The following is a 17,984-nucleotide window of genomic DNA, read 5'->3' on the forward strand; positions in this document are numbered from 1 at the left end:
CTCAAAGTAATAGACAGGTATATCAAGAACTAAGGAACGAAGCCAAACAACAAATTAGGACAGACAAAATTAACCACTATATAGACATCCATTCCAAACACAAAAATAACCCCCCAAAATTTTGTGCTGCCAATAATAAAATCTTACAACCAGAAAAGTCCAGCATTCACCCCCTAATGTCGACACACCTCTAATAATATTGCTACTTAATTCAATCAATACTTCACCAAATCCATCCTAGCCCTCATCAATAACAATTCTCTCACCTCATACCCAAATCTATCTTCAATACCTGTAGACCAAATCCAAATCTCCTTACAACCTATCCCAACCAGCACAATATATAAATATCTGACTAGACTTAAGCCCACATCCCTGGCCACAGATACACTACCTGCAGAATATATAAAGATCTCTGAGAAAGCCATCTCTTATCCAGTTTCCATGCTTATGTATTGCCCTTTATCAAAACAACAAGTTCCTTCTCTATGGAAAATCTCCTACATAACACCACTCCACAAAGCGGGTAAGTCCTTTCAACTGTCTAACTACCATCTAATTTCCATTCTATCCCCTTATCTAAAATCCTCGAAAAATGTATATATCTCCTCATTAATAAACTACTAACACCCAACATGGATTCTGCCCCAATCACAGTACTACCACAGCCCTTACTAGCTTTACCAACACAGTAAACCAACAATAAAACAACGGTAACATAGTAACCACTGTATTCCTAGATCACTCCAAGGCTTTTGATACTCTCTCCCACCTCAAACTCCTATCCGCTCTCTCCGATCTTAATCTAAGCCACTCCAGTCTAGCCTTGTTTCAGGACTATCTAACCAACTGGCAATAAGCAGTAAAATGGTAAAATTCCTTTTCTCCTCTCCTACCTGTCACCATGGTCATCCCCCAAGGAGCCATTCTTGGACCTCTTCTTTTCAACCTATTCACCAACCAACTTCACAGGGCTAATCTGCATGCCACACTAGTCCAGTCTGCTGATGACTCCACCCTAATCTGCTCTGCCCCATCACACTCCCTCAAGTCCAGAAATTGACACAGGAATCCTTTACTGCAGTTGAAACATGGTTAGCTAACTCTCAACTAATACTCAACCCCCAAAAAACTCAGCTAATAATATTCTACCCCACTAGAGCCTCAGAAACCATACCACCATTTACAATATACTCAGCTAATAACACCTTTATCACATCTGTCCAACACACCAAACTACTAAGAGTTATCATACTTCACAACATGAAATTTGATATGCACATTTCACAGACAATAAAAAAAGTCCATAAAAAACTCGGAACTCTATGTGGATGCCGAAAGTGACAGTAAAGCTACCATTGCAAGAACCCACCAACTATTCCCCCTGCTCTATGCCTCCCCCATACTATTCAATCTAAACAAAGCAGACTTAAACAAACTAAACACTTGCTACAACAAAATAGCTCACCCCTCAGAACACATCACTGTCTAACAAACAACTCTGATGATTAGAACTGACCAACCTGCTCATGTATAACTATCTTTAATAGTCCCCCAGATTCTATAGTATCCCGATAGAATTCCTGCACTACAAGGGCTACTTAATATCTACTCTAACGAATGCCTACCAAGATCCACCAACAAAGCACTGGCTGACATAACCAAAAGCAACAATAACTCTGGGGGCTCCCTGTATTCCACTTCCATTGCAAAAGCAGAGAATTCCATCCCCGTAGATATTAGGGCCACAGAAAACAGAAATAACTTCAAAAACTCCTCTGGTACCATTTAAATACATCCTGGATATGTAATTGTTCTGACCCTGGGTGGACTCAATGTATCATACCTTACTTTGGCCTATGAAAGCCCACAACAACTCCTTTCTATACTCCTACTTAAACAGTGTGTGTTCACTGCATCAGGCACTAATGAACGTAACCATGTGACAGAGCAAAATGTTCCTTACACATGTATTGTGTATTCTGATATAGTGCATTTCTTAAAGTATGTTAATGTGCTACAAACTTTATTAACTTACTTGTCTTTGTACTGTACTCTATCAACATGTGTATTGCAATTACTGTACTAATCATTGTGGAGCTTTTCTCCTCGGGCCACTGCTGAAAATAGGATTCACTCCCTTGTAGGACTCTCCCAGCAAACAAATGTCAAATAAATAAATAAATAAGATATACATGAAACAGCTATCACATAAGACCAAGTCCTAAAAGTACCATCAAAAGGTAAAAATACTGCATTGATGGGTCCTGACAATATCCCCGGGTGCATCTTAAATCACACAAAGCATGATTTAGTCACACCCCAGGGAACCTTGTTGGCTAGGGCTTACATAGGCCCTTGGGCCGATGGCCTAGTACCTACCTATGAACCTACCTATGAACCCCTAACCCAAGCCAGCTCAAGCACAGTAAAAGTGTTATGCACTAAATCCTCATCAGACAAGAAAGGAAAATTATTATTTTTTTCCACTAGCCAAAGCAATATTTCTTTTACTGCATACAGAGTGGTGTAATTATATATTGCGCTTGTAATTTTTTCCACTCATTCATTGTCAGCAAACCAGTAACTTGGGCATGGTGAAGGAGGTGGTTGAGTGCAAACTGACTGTAATATACTGTTAGCAGGCATTCATTTGAGCAAATACTGAAAATGTCATTGTATGTCAGGCTATAACAGTAGTTTTGGCTATTATATATAACTGAATTTTTTTTTTGTTTGTTTACATCTCTGAATTTTCAGACTCACTCTTAACCGAGCTACGGCTCTGAATGTCTTCTCTAGCTCTGTTCTTAGTCAGCTCTAGGGTCAAAGCCAGACCCTTGGCTCAGCTCTTTTTCAAAAATACCAGGCCTGTCAACCTTCACTCCTAACAACACTGTTCATTCTCAGCCACACCCCTAACAACACTGTTCAGTCTCAGCCACACCCCTAACAACACTGTTCAGTCTCAGCCACACCCCTAACAACACTGTTCAGTTTCAGCCACAGCCCTAACAACACTGTTCAGTCTCAGCCACACCCCTAACAACATTGTTCAGTCTCAGCCACACCCCTAACAACATGTTCAGGCTCAGCCACACCCCTAACAACACTGTTCAGTCTCAGCCTCTACACTGGTTTTGTACCAAGCGAATGGAGAACAGCTGCAGTCATTCTCCTGCAGAAGGGAGGACCTTCCACAGACCCAGGTAATTACAGGCACATATGTCTGACCAGCCTCATATGCAAAGCCATGGAATTATGGAATTAATCAACCAAGACATAGGGAACCTCCAAACACTGCACCTGTCGTAGTTTGGATTTACCAAGGGCAGTTCATGCTTCCTCAACCTGATGGACTTTTTTGAAAAAGTTCACCAAAGCAATGGATGAAGGCAAAATGGTACAAACTGAACAACTCAACCTGGCCAAAGATTGTGACACAACTCCCTACTCAAGCATACTAGAAAACCTAAATAAACTGGGAATAAACCCCTGAGTCACCTACTGCATTTCCATTTCATAGGTTCATACAGGACTAATGACCACCAGAGTTGTTACAAATGTAGCCATGCGACCAAACCCAGTTGTGTCCCAGAGTTTCTTGGATGGGTATATTGTGTAGTATGTTAATATAGAGGTAGCTAAGAATTATGTATGTGTGAGGGGGTATGTTAGTTGGGGATTAAATTATTTACTGTCAACCTCTGTCAGAGATACGGAGGCCAGGCTGTGAATGAATTTGTAATTTCCCATCCAGGGATCAAGTTTTCTTTTCAGTAATGAATGAACTCTGCTTTGAGACACATATCAGTCCCTTCAGCAAGTTCTATTTATGTTGCAGACAAAGGTCAGGTCCTTGATTCTACTGTTTCTGGTGTTGTGTGTCTTGCAGATGTGCCAGAGATCCAACAGAGGTGGATTTGAGGACATCTTATATGCTAGGCATAGATTACCTCATAGTAACTTGTAAGAGACTGCGTATGGACATAGGACAGTAAGGTGATCTGCGTAGGGCAGGGTATTCATACCCTGGATTCTCCTGGTGTGGAACTTTTGAGGGAGTTCTGGTTGTTGCAATTTCTTCTCAGATACATGCCAAAGGAAGACTGCACTCAATAACAGGTCTGATAAGGCCTGGGTAGAGTGATACTATTACTTCCATGGAACTGGATGCCATACTCTCAACTTCTTCATTAAGCTCAATAAAATAACCATAGTATTTTCTATTCATTTAAACAAAAAATGACAATCGGCCATCACAGTTTTTTTTGGGAAATTGTATTTTCATTTTTGATTTTCTGATTGATATAGATTTCATTTCTAATGCACTTGTTCAAGTAATCTGAAAAAGGCTTTAGTTCATGAGTGAAAGCACTTACTTTAATAGTGGATGGTTCTTTCAGTTAACAAAATCTGGCCCCATAAAAGGGGCCCCCTCTTATGTTACTCTTCTTATTCCCTCCACTTTCATTTCATACAGATTTACTAAGCAGATAGATGACTGCGGATGCTCTGCAAAAGCAGGCACCCTCAATTCACTGTTTATGTTGACTCCAACAGACATATTGTTCCAATGAACCTGCAAAAATAAACGGCTTTTCAAATGCCACTGCCTCCCTTCCTCGAGTTTATTTCCCTTCTTGTGTAACCAGTTTTGAGTTCTCAGCTAGTATTTTTCCAGAGCTGAACTCTTGCTTCCTGACTTATTTTTTCTCATTGTTTTGCTGGTCAGTGGGGGTTGAGGCAGGCTTTTGGACTTTGTATTTCAAAGTCCATAGAAATCTCCTTACATTACACAGCTGTTAAACAGTCAAGTGCAATTTTTTACTGTTATCACCATTAGTCAAGTCAAGGTGATATTGGTTGGACTAACTCTCTTACTAAAACTGCGTCCTAGAACAACAAAACCAAGACTTTCATCTACTAGCACACAGGCCTTTAAACTGCATTGTTCTTTTTACTTACCTCTCAGATGATTTGTGGCTCTTTACCTAAGTCACTCCTTGTTTTCTCTGTCTCTTGACAAGTGTTCAACCCGCTTCATTTGCCCTCATGAATGCTTGGGCTCTCCACTCCCCTATCCTACCACCAAATCCAAACAACCACCTCTTACTGTACATTTATACTTCCATAGCACCACCCTGTTTAAAAAAAGAAATAAAGGATACGATATAGTCAGGCATGACAGACATAACAAGTATGCAGGTGGTGTGGCAATCATTCCCTAAGCATTATCCTACTATTTGGAAATACCCACATTTAACAATGCTGAAATACTAACAGCACTCCTAAAATTCAAAAACAGGAAAACGATATGTTTAACAGCAATTTCTATACCACTAGGAAATAACATTGATGTTGCTGAAAGCATCCTGTATTGGATAGCCCAACACATTACCCATGAAGCTAAAAAAATTGGAGACTTAAATATAAGCTGGCAACGTATACATTACACTTCCCCCCACTGAATCCAAACACTTGTATAACTTCAGACAATTAATAACCACAACTACTAGAATCAATAAAGCTTCATAGAGACAATCAAAATTAGACTGAATTCTTACAAACAAACCAGACAAACTGACAAAAATAGGCAGCCTCTCAGTTAGCATAAATGACCACATACCAACATATGCCATTAGAAATCACCATAACCTTGATAAAAATATTATCTACAATCAAATATGAAACAGAACCAATTTCAGCAAAGATATTTTCAATGAAGCAGTAAAACAATATAACCAGAATGTACTTAGAGCAATGTCACTAGATACTATTGTAGAACACTTTAAGAATGTATTCTTACAGACCTTAAATAATATAACACCAGTATGTAATAAAAGAGTAAAGTCCAACCCACACCATGGCTAACAAAGGAAACTAACACACCTACCCTCCTTCACTCTATCCCGTCCAGTCAGAACCACCTACAGCTCTTCAATTTTAGCCCAATACCTACCTCACTCATAAGAAAGTTGATCTTTAAACTAAAAACTACTTATGTAGCTGTAGACTAACTACCATCAGACTACCTAGAAGTCATAGCCTTCCTTGTGTCCATACTAATTAATAGGTCCATAGCAGAAAGATACGTCCCATCACTTTGGAAAAACATCCTACATCATACCACTGCACAAAGGTGGCACATCTACAGAGCCTAATAGATTCTCTCCCCCTCTCCAAAACATTAGAAAAATGTATCCAAATGCAGTTTAAGTGATACTTAACCTCAGATAACCTGCTCTCAGAAACACAACATAGCTTTAGGCCCCATTACAGTACCACTACTGCTCTACGACATTTTACCAATATAATAAACCGACACAGAAACAACGGTCTGCTTGTGTCCACCATGTTCTTAAACTTGTCAAAGTCATTTGATACTGTCTCGCACCAGCAACTGCTTGTTCGACTCATAGGAGTTTGACAATAATCCTTGTTGTGGTTCCTTATTTACCTATCTGGAAGGCAACAAGCCATTAAATGGCAACAAACCTACTCATCCTTTCAACAGTTACTACAGGTGTCCTTCAGGGTTCAATCCTGGGTCCTCTCCTATTTAATATATTTATTAATGACCTCCACAGCTTCACTCACCATGCTAGTTTAGTTCAGTATGCAGATGACTCAACATTAATATGTGTGACCTCAACAATAAATAAGCTCCAAGACTTTACCCACAAATGGTTTTGCCTCTGTAGAAACCTGGGTCAAAGAAACAAACCTCCTACTCAACCCCAAGAAAACTAAGTTAATGTTTTTATCTCAAAAAGTTGCCAAAAATCAAAAGCAATCTTTTATCATAAAGTCAGCAAATAATACCATCATTAAAACTATAACTCACAATAAACTTATAGGCATTACAATGGATGATAATCTCAACTATGACTACCATATAATGCATTAAATCTGTACACCAACTTTTAAATTTGTCAAAGTCTTTTGTGTTTTTAATAGCATGATGGGAATGGACCCCATTCCTAAGTCAAAGTACGATTAAAGTTCATGAAATTAGTATTGTTTCAGTTTTTGATGTTAGCCAGAAGTGCTCTTTGCAGCATCCACAGTGTGCCCAGTAATGAATCCGTCTGTAATTCATACCGATTACATGTATTGGTAACATATCCGAATATGATTGAAATTCTTTTTTTATAAGACCTGTTGCCCCAATTGCTACTGGCACTGTCTGGGTATCCTTCATCCACATTGCCCTCATTTCTGCCTGAAAATCCTGGTATTTTATGACTTTGTGTCTCTCTCTCTCTACGCAAGACACTGTAATCACTGGGTGCATTAATTTCAGTGATCAATGCTACTTCTGTCATCTTTTCATGGACTACTATATCTGGTTTTCTTGCAACTATTTTGAACTGTTGGTAATGGGTGATCCCATGTGATATAAACTTCATCATTTTTCATGATGCTTTGTGGTTCATGTTTCCAATATTTTTCAGCCACTTCAATACAATAATATTTGCACAATCACCAATGCAACAGTCTTGCTAAATGATTATGCCTTCCAGTATACAATCCTTCTGCCATTAGTATATCACAACCAGCTACAAGATGTGTGACTTTTTACAGTTCTGTTTACAAAACCCATATTTGTCTGTTTTTCCCACATGTTCAATGGACTTTGTAAACCAACTTGTATGTAGTCCACTATCTTGGGCCGCCAATATTAACCTTTCATCTTTTGCTTTAAATTCACCTCTCCTTAACAATTTCTGCATTTGATCCTGATCAACACAGGCTTGCTCCAAGAGTTTTCTATACTTGCAGCTATATTTATGCATTTTCCACATTTCTTGCCTTCTCATCTGATCCTTCACCTTATAGTCTTTCTTTTGCTTTTTTGGCATATTCAGTTGCCTGATTTTTATTCTACTTCTGGTTTGATTCCATTCCCACTTGATGCCGATATGTGTTAATTTTAAAAAAGAAGATGTTTGAATTAAATATTTCATAAATTCTACTATTTGTAAAACAGACCCCTTCCATAAAATAAATATGTCATCCAAAAAACAAACATATCATTTAGTATATTCAAAAAACTTACTTTCAAAACCAAAACTTGATTCCCAATCTAAGAATACTAGGTTAGCATATATGGGGGCACAAGAGGACCCCATAGCAACCAACCTCTTTTACTTTGTCTAAAACATTTCACCTGAACAAAATGCAATTATTTTCTAAAACTCTAAGCCCTCTTCTTTTGCTATTGAAGTACATAGGTCTATAACATCTATTGTTAAAAAAATGAAATCTTTAGACCATAACTCATCTCTTAAATATTCTAAAAAGTCCCATGAATCCACTACCAGATGTTGGACATTAGAATAGGTGGGTTTTAACCACCTATTACCACCCCAAAATTATATGTCTTAGACTTATTACCAGAAAGTATAGGATGGAATGGGGGCATATCAACATTCTTATGGACCTTAGGTATATAAATATTGTGTCTATAAATGGATTTTTTACTTTAACAAAATTATAAATATCATAAAAAACTCTCTGGTCAAGTAAAAACTCTTCCAAATATGACTCTATTCTCCGATATGCAATATAATTTCATTTAAGGAAACAGCCTCATAAGTCTTACCTGTCACTTAACATATCATACTTTATTTTATAATATTCAAGTGTATCAAAGAAGACTATGCCCCACCTTTAGCGGGCCTCATTATACAAATAGAATTATCATTTCTCAAATTCTGAAGCATACCCCATTCAGCCTTAGTTAAATTATATAAATTCTTCTTTTTAATATTGTGTTTAACTTGTAAATCGTATGAATCTTCTTTAATTGCTTTTTCCAAAACTAATAAGGTGGGGTGTAAAGGGGGATTAAACTAACTTTTTTCTTTAAAATTATATTATTATAGTTCTCTTCTGTTCTTTATCTTTAAAATTAATTGCTAGGTTTAATTTCATAACATATAACGTGGTTTCTATTAAAGTGTCAACTAGATTAAATTTCTTTGTAGGAATAAACTTGAGCCCCTTAGAAAATGAAGAAAAATGCTCCTTAGTCACATCATGTTTAGTATAATTGTATATGTTAAAATTATTATACCTGTGAACTACCCGATGACTCATTTTTATGCCTGATGAAACCAAGTCTCCTCTGTTTCTTCCATCTTCTATAGATTTTGAAACCTCTTCTGCCCTGGATCTATATAATTCTGGTTGGTGTACCTGAATCCCCGATTTCTCTGACCGTAAACATTTGCATTGTCATTTCCACATTGGACATCTTTTTGATTATTTTTCTTAAACATCTCTTTTCCTAAATCATTAAAATCCTTATTTTACTTAAAATATTTGTCCTCAAAGTAATAAACTTGCCTCCTGCTACAATAAAATTGCTAAATTTGCTACCAGACTCCCTCATAAGACCCACCATTGTTATAGCTTAAAGAAATTAAGCTGGCTTGAACTGTACAACTATCTAACATATTCACAGCTGACTACAGCACACAAACTCATTCATCATCCAGAAAAATGCCCTGTACTACAAAACTTACTACTACCCTACTGTCCAACAAGGGACCGCTGTTCTAGTAACAAATTCTTATTACTTACAAATACGTCTAATAATGTTGCAGGAGACTTGCTCTACTCCCAATGAGTTGCTAAACTCTGCAATCATATCCCCATGCAAATAAAACTCTCCAACAAACTCATTAGTTTTAAACCACTGATTAAACAACATCTTAACTAATCTTAACCAATGCTGTTCTTGTACATGCTCATCACAGGGATAAAAAAATGTTCACTGTAAAATACTATCCAAATACTCTCCTTAAACATAATGCTCTCAACTGAAATGAAAAAATAATTTTGATACATAACTGCTGCCTGTACAATCCACTAAGTTGCATGTGGGCTTTTTTCTTTAGTAAATTCCACCTCTGTAAAATGTAACTACTGTTTGTGTATAAATGTAAATAGAAATGTAACTACTCTGTGTTTGACTGGAACTTATTATAATCCAATGTAAGTAAGTTGAGCTTTTCTCCCTGAGCCTCCACTGAAAATGGGTATTCCTCAGTTGGACTTTCCTGGTAAACAAAGACAAATAAATAAATAAAATATTCTGTTAAAAAGACTTTTTAAACTAGATTTTTGTTTGTTTTATAACACTGTAAATGAATCATTTTCCTTAACAAGGAAATGGAGGTGGATAACAGCCTAACTACTGTATGACTCACATTCCATTAAGGGACTTAGCCTTCCCCTGAATCAGCTGGCCCAGCTATTAGCCGATCCATAACTCTTGTCCTATGTAAGGACTTGGCCTCACCCTAATCAGCTGGCATGAATATTAGCCAATACACTACTGTTATTCTAATAAGGAGTTTGACATCCCCTCCAACCACCAAGTTCAGCTTTAAACCAATCAGGAACCATAACACTACCCGAATCATAAGGGCTGTTTTTCACCATGCCCCCCTTGTTTAGGGTTATTTACACAGCTAGAATTGTAATGTTTTTCCAGCAAGAAACATTGTATCTGATGACATCTGACAGACAAAGATTCTTGTTACTTTGAATAAACCGGACAACTTAAGGCTCAAAGAAGGAATGTTTTGTACTTCCATTGCTTGAATTTGAGAATGTGTACATTCTACTCTGGTTAGCTGTTTACCTGGCAAATAACTGCAGATTTACAAAGGCTTTTTCTTTTGTTTTGGTCCCGGGTTGAACCAGGCACTCCACTGGCTTTAGACAGCCAATAGGAGGGCCCACTCCACAACAGGTAGCCTATAATTTGTATCTTGTAGAATGTTGGTGTCACTGGGGGAGTATATGATAGCTCTCAATTTACAGACATCTGCAAACTTATTGAGCCAGAGACTGTTGACATTAGCCTTGACTTCCAAGAAGAAGATTGCATACAGGAATGGGCTAACACAGAGCTCTGGGGTACCCCACTGGTGATTGGTCTCACTGATCCTGACTTCTTGGGTAGTGGAGAGAGTGGGGGTGGTGGTGAAGTTAGAGTTAAATTTATCAGCCAGTAGATTTGCTAGATAACCCTGGTCAGTGAAGGTTGTTTCCTTTACAATCAGGTCTGTACACTGTTGAGTATTCCCTTTACGATTCCTAACAGAGCTGAAGAAGGCCTTGTGATTGCCCCTGCCTGAGAGGATGTCCTGACCTCATAATTGAACTTGCTGGACTTTGTTAGACCTCTTGAATCTGAGAGCTCTTGTCTCTGTGTGAGTTGCCATTTCTGATTATGGCCATGATTTGTTTTCTTTTCTTATATAGCCAGTTACGGTAAGGATTCCACCAATGTGGTATGTTTTTGGTGTTACGTCTGGGCTTACTTCTGGTAAGTACAGTAGCCTCAATGCAGCCTTGTACATGTTTATACAGGGCATACTTCTACATGGTTTATACAGTAAATAATCCTACATGGGTGTGTTCTAGGGGTTTGGGGAGCCCTGAATTTTTTGACAAACCATCACTAAATAGGATGTAGCCTGCTTTATTATAGTTCTTAACTATTTTGGGTTTAGTTGTTTTTTTCTGGGCTGAGTTTTATTTTGAGGGAGGCAGCTTTCTGATCCGACTTCATGAATTAGGGCGTGACATGGAGGGGTGGGGGCAGGAGTGCAGTGCTCTCCCATGTTCAGTACTAGGTGCAATATGTTTGATGCTCTGGTTGGAGAGTACATTGTCTGGTTCAGGGTATTCACGTTGATAAAGTCCAAGAAATGCTGTGCCTGTGAGTTAGAGGTAGTATACATTTCCCAGTCTATAAGTAGGTAGTCTGACCCAGTCACCTGCTGCTCCATAGACTCCATCCTTTCCCCCCTGTGCTGCCCCAAACATCTGCAAATTACCCACTTTAGTCTGCAGGTGACAGCATCCACTCACTAACTAACTTACATCTCATTCTTACTTAGCTCTGAACTTTCTGACTAATCCTCCAGCTGCCTATCCTACCTCTGTACCCTTATGAAGTCTATGTCTGCATTCCACTCTTAGACTCAGTGCCCTACTCCTACCCTCTGTGGCTACTGACCTTGTGTTTCTACTCCTGCCCTCACTGATTGTTTTTCATAGTTCACTCATCTCTTGGGCTTCCTTTCTTAGCTCTTCCCGCTCCGTTCGCCCTACGGGCTCACTCCGCTCCTCTACCCTGCCCCCTATTCCCACCTGCCCCCACTACCTCTAGCTTTATAGCCCATTGACCACACCCTACTTAGCTCTTGTCCCACCTCTCACCCTCCTAGCTCCTCCCCTAACAACTCATACCACACTTCACCCTCCTAGCCACTCCCCAAGCAATTCATACCACAACCCTTTTACACCTACACCATACACTCCACTCTTTTCAAGCCCTCCTCCCAACTAAAACCCTAAATTACAACTATGCTAGCAAAATCATCCTCATTTATAACCCATCTACTACTACTTCTTGTTCTATCCTATCTAACCTACTTTACCATACCCTTCAATACTATCCATTCACCCTACTTTCACACTACTAGTTCAATCCCTGAACAAAACCAACACTCTTCAACATTCATCAGCCCCCATCTTTACTTCAATAACCCCTCCTTTCTCTTCCCATTCAGACTCTTCCCCATCCACAAACACACCACCCTAACCCTAACTAGCACCAAATATACAACCCACAATCTATACACAAAACTATCCAATGACCTTTATTTCCAACTTCACCATTTAATCAACACCCTTCTTTCTGGTGACATTCACCCCAACCCAGGTCCCTCTCCCATCAACTCCTCATATACACCATCTTACACCCCTCCATCTGTAAAAACCCTCTCCTTCTCAGATTTAAACACTCAAAGTATATGCAACAAAATCCCCAACCTTCATGCCTGGCTTCTCCATAACCATCCCGACATACTCTCTATCTCTGAAACATGGCTAAAACCCTCCATAAAAGATTCTGAAATAGCTCCCCCCAACTACAATATCATCAGGAAAGATAGAACCCATAAAAAAGGAGGTGGAGTTGCTCTACTCTATTCCTCCTCCCTTTCAGTTACATCATACTCTAAGCCTATTCCCCAATTTGCCAATGCCGAACTACTTTTAGCCTTACTTCACCTAAACAAGCATAAAACCATATGCATAGCCTCCCTCTACATCCCTCCTGGTGACAACATACCTATTCTCGAAGACATACTCTCTTGGCTCTCCCCCAATATTACAAACGAGATTTATATCCTAGGTGACATTAACATTAACTGGCCCTCTGTCCAATCCCCCACAAAATCCCTACATATAAACCTTTATAACTTCCAACAGCTCATCAACTCCATAACCCAACCATCAAAAGACCTCTCCTCTGGGAGCACTATTGACTGGATTCTAGTATCACACCCTCATCTTATTACCAGCAGTGGCACCCTCCCAGACTCCTTCAGCGACCACTTTCCCACTTTCGCTCGTCATCACTCTCCCTCACTGCAACTACCACAAACCACCATCTCTTTGCGTTCCTTCAAGAACTTCAACCCCAACTCCTTCTCTGACTTACTTAAAAAATTCAAATGGAATCCTCTAAAAACTCTTCCCTTAGACGAAGCTGTCAATTATTTTAATACAACATTTCTAAACCTACTAGACAACTTGGCCCCTTTGAGAACTAAGAGAATTAAGAGCAAAACCATCCCCTGGCTAACTAAAAATACCTTAGCTGTCATGCGCCTCCGTGATAAAGCCTTAAAGAACCACTACAAAAGCAGAACCCCTGACACCCTGAATGAATACAAAACACTCCGTAACAGAGTAAAAAAACTCATTACTTCCGACCGCAAATCCTACTACACTACCCTCCAAAATGATCACAAAACCAACCCTAAAAAATTCTGGGATACCATTTCCACCCTCTTCAACCCTGGGAAAAAGGAAAACCCTCAACCAGAACATAATGCTTCCGAAATTGACCTAGCCTCCCAATTTAACAGCTTTTTCATCGACTCCATAAGCAAATTAACATCATCTTTCAAAAATAATTCTACTCATCCAACTTTACTTCCCACAATCCCCCCCTCCTCGGATACTTCCACCTCCCACCCATCTCTCTTCTCTCTCAAACCCATCCCTGTGTCAACTATTAAAAAACGCCTCCTAAAATTAAAACCATGCTCTAATGCCCCTGATAATATCCCTTCCTTTTTCCTAAAAACAGCTGCTGATGCCATTGCCTTCCCCATCTGTATTCTTATAAACTGGTCTATTTAAGAAGGCTAGGTACCCCAAATCTGGAAGAAAGCATATATTATTCCCCTCCACAAAGGTGGAAACAATAATAACATCTCCAACTTTAGACCTATTGCCATCCTATCCCCCATCTCTAAACTACTTGAGAAATGTATTCATATTCAATTTCTACCCCACCTCATCAACAATCACCTACTTACTCCCACACAGCATGGATTCAGACCTGGTCACAGCACTACTACTGCTCTACTCTCCTTCCTTGAAACCATAAATAAAGCACGCGACTTTAACTGTATCGTTTCCACACTCCTCTTGGATCTTTCTAATGCTTTCGATACTATCTCTCACTCTCTCCTTCTGACTAAACTCTCTAATCTACAACTCTCACCCAGTTCTATTAACTGGTTTACTAGCTACCTTTCCAATAGGCAACAAGCCATCAAATGGAAGAAATCCACTTCCTTATTTCTTAACACTGCCACTGGTGTACCCCAAGGTTCTATATTAGGTCCCTTACTGTTTAACATTTTCATCAACGACTTCCACCACACTATTCCTAATGCTAAAATCATCCAATATGCAGACGATTCAACAATTATCTGTGCTGCTAACTCCATTCCCACCCTGATACAGCTAACACAAGATGCCTTCTCTACCACCGAACAATGGATGCTAGATAATCATCTATAGCTCTTAATCCATCAAAAACTAAACTCATGATATTCACCCCATCCAAAACCTTAACTATCAACATAAATTTGTTCTCCATAACCAGTCACAACAATACTACCCTTGAAATTGTTCCCAGTGCTAAACTACTAGGCGTTCTTATTGATAATCAGCTTAAATTTGACACCCATATACAAAGTAACATAAAGAAAACTCACCAGAAACTTGGTATGTTCTATCGCCATATTCGCTTCCTCACCCCATCCACTAGATTCCTCCTTGCTTCCACATATCTCATCCCTTCCCTCCTTTATGGTGCCCCACTCTTTACCAATCTACAATCCTCTACCAAAACAAAACTCTCCTCCTGCTATAATAAAATCGCCAAATTCATCATTGGCCACAGATCCTCCTCTCATCACTACATTGCTCTTCACAAGCTAAATTGGCTAAAACTTCCCAATTACCTCATCTACACTCAACTAACTCATGCCCACAAGCTCATATTCAAGCCCTCCCTCTGCCCTTCTCTTGCCTCAACCTTCACTATTCACATACCCAGCCGGTCCCTAAGAACCAACACTCAGAACTTAATCAAACTCCACAAACCAACCCATCCAGCAGGCAAACTCCTACTCTCTTTTTCCCTAGCCCGTCTCTGGAACTCCCTCCCACCTCATATTTGTAGCACCTGCAGTCTCCCCTCCTTTAAAACTCTCCTTCACTCACACTTACAAATACTGTGGGAATGCTCATGTTCCCATCCTGCTTAACTTTCCCAGCCACTATCTTATCCATTAGCCAATAACCAGATCACCTCTACAGGAACTTACATACAGTAAATAAACGCTTACATTTAATTCTGTGTACACACCTTCACACTATTGTCTTAATCTAAATATCTATCTTAGTGATTATAGTGACTTAAAAAAAATAAATAAATAAATAATTTTGTTTTGTAAACTGATGTGAATTGTTACATATTGTTATGCTTTACCTTCTATTTCTGCTTTGATTTACTTTGGCTTAAATGTACTCTCCTTGCATTTTACTATGTTTTTATATATTGTATTTCACTATGTTTTTATTGTATCCTTGGAGCTTTTCTCCCCAGGACTCCATTGAAAACGGGCTCATTCGGCCCAATGGACCATCCTGGCAACCAAACTTCAAATAAATAAATAAAAATAATAAAATAGTTATAATTCCCATGAATAAGGTATTTGGTTAGATGGTGAGAACCTCTAGTAGGTCTAGGTAAGAGTTATAAGCACTGTGGGTTATAGAGGTCATCTTGTAACTGGCCAGACCATGGTAGGGAACCTTGTCTAAGGAGACTTGGGCATGGATGGACTCCAGGACATCATCCTGGAGTTGTATTTTCTGCTAACATAGATTGAGACACCTTCACCTTTAACCCCTGTCTATGCAGCTGTTGGTCTAAATGTATGAAAGGTGCATTCATACTGTGCTAGTTTTTTAAGAAGTGTGTTTGGTGGCTTTAAGCCAAGTCTCTGTAACAGCACAAATGTCTATATTGTCCAGAGTAAGGAGAGCTTGTAGGGTGTGGAGATACTTTTTTAGGTTTGAGCATTGAGCAGTAACACATTTTTTTTTTTTTTGCTATGTTGGTAGTTTTGTCATTTTGACGTTGCCTAAAAGGGCTATAAAGGGATGGATAAAGTTTTAGCCAATATCCAAAAGCCCATAGGGTGACAGGTGCAGACCATTCTTGACAAGCAAAGTTGTCTGTAAACCATATCCTCCCATACTGATACATATTGGATTCTCCTGGAGTGACACCAGAAACTTAGCCAATTATTAAAATCAATCATTTTTTGTTCATACTCTGTCATCATTTTGGTGAAGGCAAAATGCTGCTCAGTGCAGGCATGTACCTGCCTGTGACAAATTCAGAGAGATCCATAATGTCTCTTTTCATATAGTCCAGTGTGGAACACATCAGTTCATTTACACCCACATGGACTAGGATAGAATCATATTGGTACCTATGGTGCAGTGACCGGAGTGCATGCATGATATTGTTTATCCTAGTTCCACATAGCCAAGTAACCACTAGGTTCTCCTTGTCCATCCTGGTGAGAGGAGTATCTGTGTGTCATACAGTAGAATCCCCTATGACAAGAGTACTAGGTAAAGTGATTGTTTTCCTTATGGGCTCTGTTCTTGGCGGATCCTTGGGTGTATGCTTATATGCAGTGTTAGGTGTTGTTTTAGTGATGGCTGAGGGTAGGTGTTGTAGTCTGATGGCTTAGGAGGACTTTGATGTTTGAAGATGATTCTTTCACGTGCTTCAGCATAAGGAGGTCTATGTGTGTGTAGTGAATGGTATGTGTGAAGAACACAGTATATATGTGTGTTTTTGACAAACTGGTTTGTTAGCAAGATTTTTGCTCCAAGCAAATTATGCCTTAAATTAATAGCTTTAACTTCTCTCTCATACTGTGTTAATTTGTTTTAAAAGGATTGAAAAATTGTCTGAGTTCATGAGAAAATTGATATATTGCCTTAGGATGCACATATATGCCAAGCTGGCCACAGCTACATTAGGAAATTGCAAATTCATGTTGTTAGGACCTGTATTAGGGTTGGGCTACTATTGTTTAGAGTCTTAGTTTTACAGGGGTCATCTGAGTGGTGTCTAGGGAGAAGGCTAGCAGTTAGATAGTGCTAAGATGTTAGTGCTGTGTGAAACTATCTAGCTACCCTAAGTTTAGCTCCATGCAATGTCTTTCTGTGTTATGGGTTAAAGCCCTAACAACTAGTTTTAAGGGTACTGCTAACCATGACTGAGTGGTGAACAGCTCCACTAAAATGTGTCTAATTTATACAGGGTACTGCTAACCATGACTGAGCGGTGAACAGCTCCATGAAAATGTGCTTAATTTATACAGGGTACTGCTAAACCATGACTGAGCGGTGAACAGCTCCACAAAAACATGTCTAATTTATACAGGGTACTGCTAACCACGACTGAGCGGTGAACAGCTCCACGAAAACATGTCTAATTTATACAGGGTACTGCTAACCATGACTGAGCGGTGAACAGCTCCACGAAAATGTGCCTAATTTAT

This window comes from Protopterus annectens, chromosome 9.part0, assembly GCF_019279795.1.
Source record: "Protopterus annectens isolate FY-2018-M chromosome 9.part0, PAN1.0, whole genome shotgun sequence".
NCBI lineage: Eukaryota > Metazoa > Chordata > Ceratodontiformes > Protopteridae > Protopterus > Protopterus annectens.